Genomic DNA, 6,841 nt, shown 5'->3' on the forward strand with positions numbered 1-6,841 from the left:
TATATATATATATATTGGAAGCTGCATTCAAAATCTATTTAGGTCAAAATTCTGAGGGGGCAACTGGATATGGATATGAGCAAATGCAAAGTTCTGTATTGAAACTCTAAATGGCGCAGGCTGACACAAACTGATGATATTTACAGTGTTAACTACTTGGCACAAGTTGATTGGTTGAAGTCGCATCTGCAGCCAATGAGCTTGCTGCTCAACATTTAAATGTCTGGTTACCAGTCACTATAGCAGTTTGCAGCGTGCTCTCGGAGTTCCTCTAAAACCCCCCACCTTCCCCAGCTCCACCTGTATAGATCTGCTATGGGTAATTTATATATGCTATTTGTGCAGTATGTCTTACATACCCACAGCAGCATATCGGCGTAAGTATTGGCAGTAGACAGTTCCTGTAGTTGTTTTGCAGCAGCAGCAATAATAATCTACAACAACAGCGATTATCAACAGAAGCAGCAATTCAGCAGCAGCATAAGTAGCAGATCTATTCCGCCAAGACCAAATACATTAACATTGTCATATCCATTACCATGCTAAAAATCTTCTGAGAGTTGTCATGATAGAAATGTAGATAATGACAGAAGATAATTTGGAGAGGGTTTTTATTTTCATTTTTTTAAAGCTTGCGATTTTTACGAGTCTATCAAACAACTGTGGTATGTAGACACTTCGTGTCACATGTAGGCTATAGCATAGCCTTCTCTGTCGGCACAGAGGGCTTTTCATGTGATAAATGCAGGGAGATAGTCAGGCTGACGTAGAAGATTCCAGAACTAGAGACACGCATCCACACTTTAATTGAGGATAGTAAGAATGCAAGGGCTTTAGATACTGCTTTGGATGCGACTAGCTTAGTGAACTCTGTACATTGTTCGGTTTGCTGGGAGCCAGAGCGCCTGACATCAAAGCAAATTTAAAAGTGCTGGCAAATGCTAATCGTAAATTCTCTAAAATTATTATTCACGTCGGCACTAATGATGTTCGACTTCCCCAGTCGGAGATCACTAAAATTAACGTTAAAGAGGTGTGTGAACTTGCAAGTATGATGTCAGGCACTGTTATTTATGAAGGTAAAATAGTAGCAAAACTCGAGAGCACGTAGATGTGAATTTGAGAACTTGTACTATAAATATTCGTACTTGTACATGAACATTTACACTCACAGCTCCAATGTGAAAACCTGTAAAATAAAAATCTGAAGTTGAATGTTGAAATTTGCACTCGCATACAATAGTCACAAACCTGTATTCTGAATCTGAAGCTGCAGACAAGTAGACACAAATGTGTAAAATGCCATTCACAGAAATACAATGACAGACACAAACTTGTAATATATATTTTGTGTTTAATCTTACGTTCACATTCGCAGTACTAACTCAAATAGGCACTTGCAACTTCTCAAATCTGTCACTGCAATTTCAAATTTCGCGCCTTGACTTTTGCTACTCTTTTTGCGATATATCAGGTGCAAAACTAACTTATGCACTTGAAACGGCGAGAGAGAAAGGGGGGCGGGAGTGGGGGGTTCAAAGGAGCCGTTTTATTGGTTGGCAGCTAGCCAATGAAATGGGACTTAGATGATGTCACGAAACCCGCGTGCACTGAAACGCTAACATGGCTTAATGCTATGTAGATTTTGATTTATTATTTAATAATTTGACCATTTGATTTATTATTTGATCAGTTGGTTTGATACTTTGATTTATTTATTTTAACCATTTGAATTTTCATTTTAATTATGTTAGGAAAAAACTTCCATATAATGCATTAGACTGATATTAAAAGAAATAAACGATATTATCAAACTCAGTAAACACAATAATGCATACTACAGAAAAGCAGATGAGCACAGAATATGAACGCAACGCGTTTATTTGAGACAGTGGTATTAAAAGACCAAACTCAGGAAACACCATACAAATAAAGCATACAGTAAAGCAGATGAGCACAGAATATGAACGCAACGCGTTTAATTGTACGTTTTCCTCCCATAGAAAACCAAGAAAACGCTTAATGAGGCTTAATGGACCAAGTTATAAAATAAAAAATAAAAAACAATAAAAAAAAACGATAATTCGTTACATTAATAATAAAACACAGGCAAGTTTATTTGCACTGAACACACATTTGCTTTCTTTCGTCATATTCTGTGCTCATCTGCTTTTCTGTAGTATGCATTATAAGCATTGTGTTTACTGAGTTTGATAATATTGTTTATTTCTTTTAATATCAGTCTAATAATGCATTAAGCCATGTTAGCGTTTCAGTGCACGCGGGTTTCGTGACATCATCTAAGTTCCATTTCATTGGCTAGCTGCCAACCAATAAAACGGCTCCTTTGAACCCCCCACTCCCGCCCCCCTTTCTCTCTCGCCGCCTCTGAGTTTCAAGTGCATAAGTTAGTTTTGCACCTGATATATCGCGAAAAGAGTAGCAAAAGTCAAGGCGCGAAATTTGAAATTGCAGTGACAGATTTGAGAAGTTGCAAGTGCCTATTTGAGGTAGTACTGCGAATGTGAATGTAAGATTAAACGCAAAATATATATTACAAGTTTGTGTCTGTCGTTGTATTTCTGTGAATGGCATTTTACACATTTGTGTCTACTTGTCTGCAGCTTCAGATTCAGAATACAGGTTTGTGACTATTGTATGCGAGTGCAAATTTCAACATTCAACTTCAGATTTTTATTTTACAGGTTTTCACATTGGAGCTGTGAGTGTAAATGTTCATGTACAAGTACAAATATTTATTGTACAAGTTCTCAAATTCACATTTACGTGCTCTCGAGTTTTGCTACTATTTTACCTTCATAGTTATTTGCTCTCGTCCCCTTCCTGGGGCCGGTTTCACAAAGCTATTTTAGACCGGTCTATAGTGTTGGACAAGTCTAAAATTTGCTCATAGACTAGTCTAATACAAGTTAGACTGTTTCACAAAAATAAAGACTGACTTAATTTAAACCCCAAAAATTAGACACCTTACCCCCAGGCTAACTTAGGTCTAAAGGGGGTCGCACACCGGACGAGAAGCGCAGCTCCGCGCCACGTCTCGTCTAGGACAACTCAAGGTATTGCACACCGGATGCGCATTTTCTCAGTTTATGGCCAGCAATATTGTTATGTTTAAGGACATTATGGAATTAAGATAATGTCTGTACTATGTTATGATTGTACTGTACAATTAAATACAATCGTTGCAAACTAAAGTCTGCAGTCTGAACACTTTACCAGAGCGTCCGTTAACTGAATGAATTGAGAATATCACCTGAAAGTCCGATAACATCAGCAATTTTCATCCACACAGCTGATTTCTGTAAATGAATGTAAAACTAAATGTATATTGCAGGACAAGGTGAAGTCAGTATATACATTAACGACGATTTGAGACAAAATGTAAATGGCGCTCTGTGGCGCGGCAGGATTTTGAACAAGGTCCTGAGCCGTTGCTGGACGCCGCGGACAGACGCCGAATGGTGCCGCCGGTTTGCAATGCGTTGAGATTTTATGCAACAGGAACTTTTCTGAATGCTGTTGGTGACACAGTGGGTCTAAGAAAAGCTTCTGTGTCACGGGTGCACTGTAAAAACTAAAGGAGCCTCAAATATCCTGTCGGATACTCAAGGAACTCAAGGAACTCAAGGAAAACACCTTTTCATTACCATAAGACCTTGAAGTGCTTTGGGGGAAAATAGAGGAACTTGAATGCGATAAAAGGGTTATTGGAAGATCTTTTAACATTTAAGTGGTTCCTGGAAGATCTCTTATGTTAAAGCCAGCATCTGGAGGAACCCAATGGTTCTGTGAGGCCAGAATGAGAATATTATTATCCTATTATTATTATAGGCTACTTAAGTTTGATTCAGTATAGCCTACATACCCAGGTGAAAAAAGACGTACTATTAAAAATGTACTTGAGTGTGTTTTAGTAGGCCTACAATACAAATATACTTTAATGCATTTTTAATACATTTAACAGTAGCCTACGTCTTTTTCACCTGGGTAGCTTACATTTATTTAGTATCTATTGGCCTATTTTGTTGATTAATTTAAACCTTAAACAACAACACTAAATTATAATAATATTAATAAGAAGAATTCATTAATTATTATTGAATAAATAATAGTAATAAAATAATAATTTTTACCTACTTCTTCATAAATTATTATTTGAAGAAGAAGAACTAGGAGGAGAAAAGTTTTATTCTGTCACGAAACTGCTGCTATTCCTCTGCTGTCGTCGCGTCAGTGATCCTCGCGCTGCTCGCGCGCAACAAAGCTCAGCTGATCGACGTCATCGGGTAACGGCTCCGTCCTCTCATCAAAGCTTCCGCCGTTTGATCGGCTCTCCGTTACAAGGTTTGTAAACTCGCCAAATAAATATAAATACAGAGTCTACTCACTATATAATATATTCAAACACACACATATATATAAACTAAATTGATTATACATTACTACTTTTTTACAGTGTTTACCACTCGTTTATTGCACAGTATCTGTTATGAAGGTTTTAGCCGCGATGCTAACTACGTTGATCTAACGTAAGTTAATGAACAAATGGAAATTATTGACTTATTGTCTTAGATTGATTTAGTCATTCAATTCAAAATATTCTGTAAAACTGTGTCTTCAAATTGCTGAGATAGCCTAACTAATGTAGCTGATTCCTGCTGTCCTCATTGGCGTTTGTTATGAATAACAAAAGCAGGTTAATATAGTTTGGTCTGTTTTTGTTTAGCCTAACTTTACTTACTACATGTGCCCTCATTCTCTCAAATACCATTTTAAAGCCATTTACTGGTCAATAAATATTATGTTGTGAATAATCAGCTTTGTTCTTTTGTTTCCCCAGAACAACCAGTACATTTCTAAAATAATCTGAACATTTCAGAGGCAACATTGAATTACAGTAAGTTACCTGCACCACATGCACGTACTTTATTACTATGAACTTTCTCTGTGTGAAATTGTACTGTTTGACTGTGTACTTTTTTAATCAGTTATTCTCTGAAAATCTTCCCTCATGCTCTCAAATCTCATTCATGTTACTCAGAAAAATTATATCACAGGTTTGGAGCTAATAATGCTATGCATTTTTTATAGGCTATACCTTAATCATATGCATTTGAATATAAGACATTTGAACCCTGAATTATAACTTAAAGTTTAGTCTTTTTCGACAAAAAAAAGGAAAAAGCTATTATATGACTTCAGAAGACTTACAACACAACCCATAATAACACATGAGTTGTGAACTCATTGACTATTTTTAGGATCTTTTCTGGGACATTTTTGGAGCTTAACTATTTTTTACATAAATTGTTGCATTGAATTGAACTAGACAAGTGTACATAAGAATAGTTTGAATGAATTACAAAAAAAATGTATGCTTGTGTTTCATGCAGTGATATTGAATGGTGACGGGTTGCATTATGCCTGAGATCTGCTTTCGGGTTCCACAGACAGAAAGTCAAACAGGTTTGGAACGTCACAAGGCTGAGGAAATTATTTAATAACTTTAATAACCTTACTAACAGTAAATTTTGTACTTTGCAGGGATCTCGGTAAGCTGAAATACAAGTTTGATCAAGAATAAAAATCCTCCTGTAGACCTGAAAATCACTGAAGTGCCTGGACCATCCACCAGAAAAGAGGAAAAGCAAACAGAAAATGAAGCTGATGCACCTTTTCACTTTTCTAACTCGTTAAGTACCTCACGTGTCCCTTGTGAAGATTTTATAATTGATTGCATTTTATGTTGCAGCGAGTAAAGGTGCATCACATTTGTGAATTTCGTGAAATTACACAGGCAAAAAGACAAAATTGCTGATCGTGTGGATTCTTATTGAAATGACTGAATTCACCAGTGAACATTCACAGAACAACAGATCATTTTACTGCACCTTAACTCTGTTAAAATGGAAAATGTTTTCTGCTTGCTGTGACATAAGGAATACTGTTTCCGGGTCGAAGCCTCTACTTCTACTTCCTCTATCTTGTTTCTAGATATTGAGAATACTCAACAACCATTTATGGGAACTGTTGATTCAAGTCACACATTTAAGCTTTTCAAAAGGCATAGTGTACATTTCAGTCTCCAGTCTCACGGCATCCCAGACTTCAACATTTTATGATTCAAAATAGCTGAATAACTAACCATCTGAGATTTCGGAATAGAGATAAAGGTTAGGATCCTAATTTTCAGGAATATTACAGCACAATGAGTGTATATTAGCACTGTTTGTTGTTTGTTTTTGGCATCTGATAGAGCTTTTGGACTTGGAAACAGTGACGTCAGACTTAACAAGCGGACTGAAACACGTTTTAAAATTAAGTGAAGATGGACATTTTTAATTAGTCAAAATTGTAATTTTTTACATTGATTTATTACATGGAACATGTGTTTTCCATGCATTTTGTTGAGATGTCTTTTCTTGTGTAGCCTATTGTATACACATGGTTGATTATTCATGTTACTTATGTATTATACTATTTTTTGTGTGTGTGTGTATTCATTGATATTAATCTATTACTAGCTTTTTTTTTCAAGTGCATGGAAGTGTATGTATTAAAATGGATCTAAAATATGTAATAAACAATTCTTATTTTGTATTTGGTTCAGTTTGTTTATTATAATAGAAGTTAATGGTGGGAACCATAGTAACAACATGAAATTAATTTAATACAAATAAAATAAAATTGAAATTTGGTTCCTGGAGGCACCCACAGTGGTTCCACACAGTGCCTTATATAAGAGTTCCTCAGGAAACCTGTGTGGTTCCTCAGAGAACCGCCCCTTTTTAAAGGGTGCCTAGAGGATCTACAGACGGTT

General features: G+C 36.1%; 1 long non-coding RNA gene across 3 annotated transcripts; it reads left to right on the forward strand.

The window, feature by feature from the left end:
* The first annotated feature begins 4,057 nt into the window (after window positions 1-4,057).
* On the forward strand, window positions 4,058-6,621 carry LOC309492878. 3 transcript variants are annotated; one of them, XR_014203735.1, is made up of 4 exons: window positions 4,058-4,365; window positions 4,478-4,550; window positions 4,862-4,918; window positions 5,415-6,621. It is a non-coding gene; the product is annotated as an uncharacterized lncRNA (long non-coding RNA). The 3 variants fall into 3 exon arrangements; XR_014203736.1 differs by lacking the exon at window positions 4,478-4,550; XR_014203737.1 differs by lacking the exon at window positions 4,478-4,550 and having other exon boundaries at window positions 5,566-6,621.
* The last annotated feature ends 220 nt before the right edge of the window (window positions 6,622-6,841 follow it).

The sequence above is a fragment of the Leuciscus leuciscus genome (assembly GCF_965113295.1).
Source record: "Leuciscus leuciscus genome assembly, chromosome: 2".
NCBI lineage: Eukaryota > Metazoa > Chordata > Actinopteri > Cypriniformes > Leuciscidae > Leuciscus > Leuciscus leuciscus.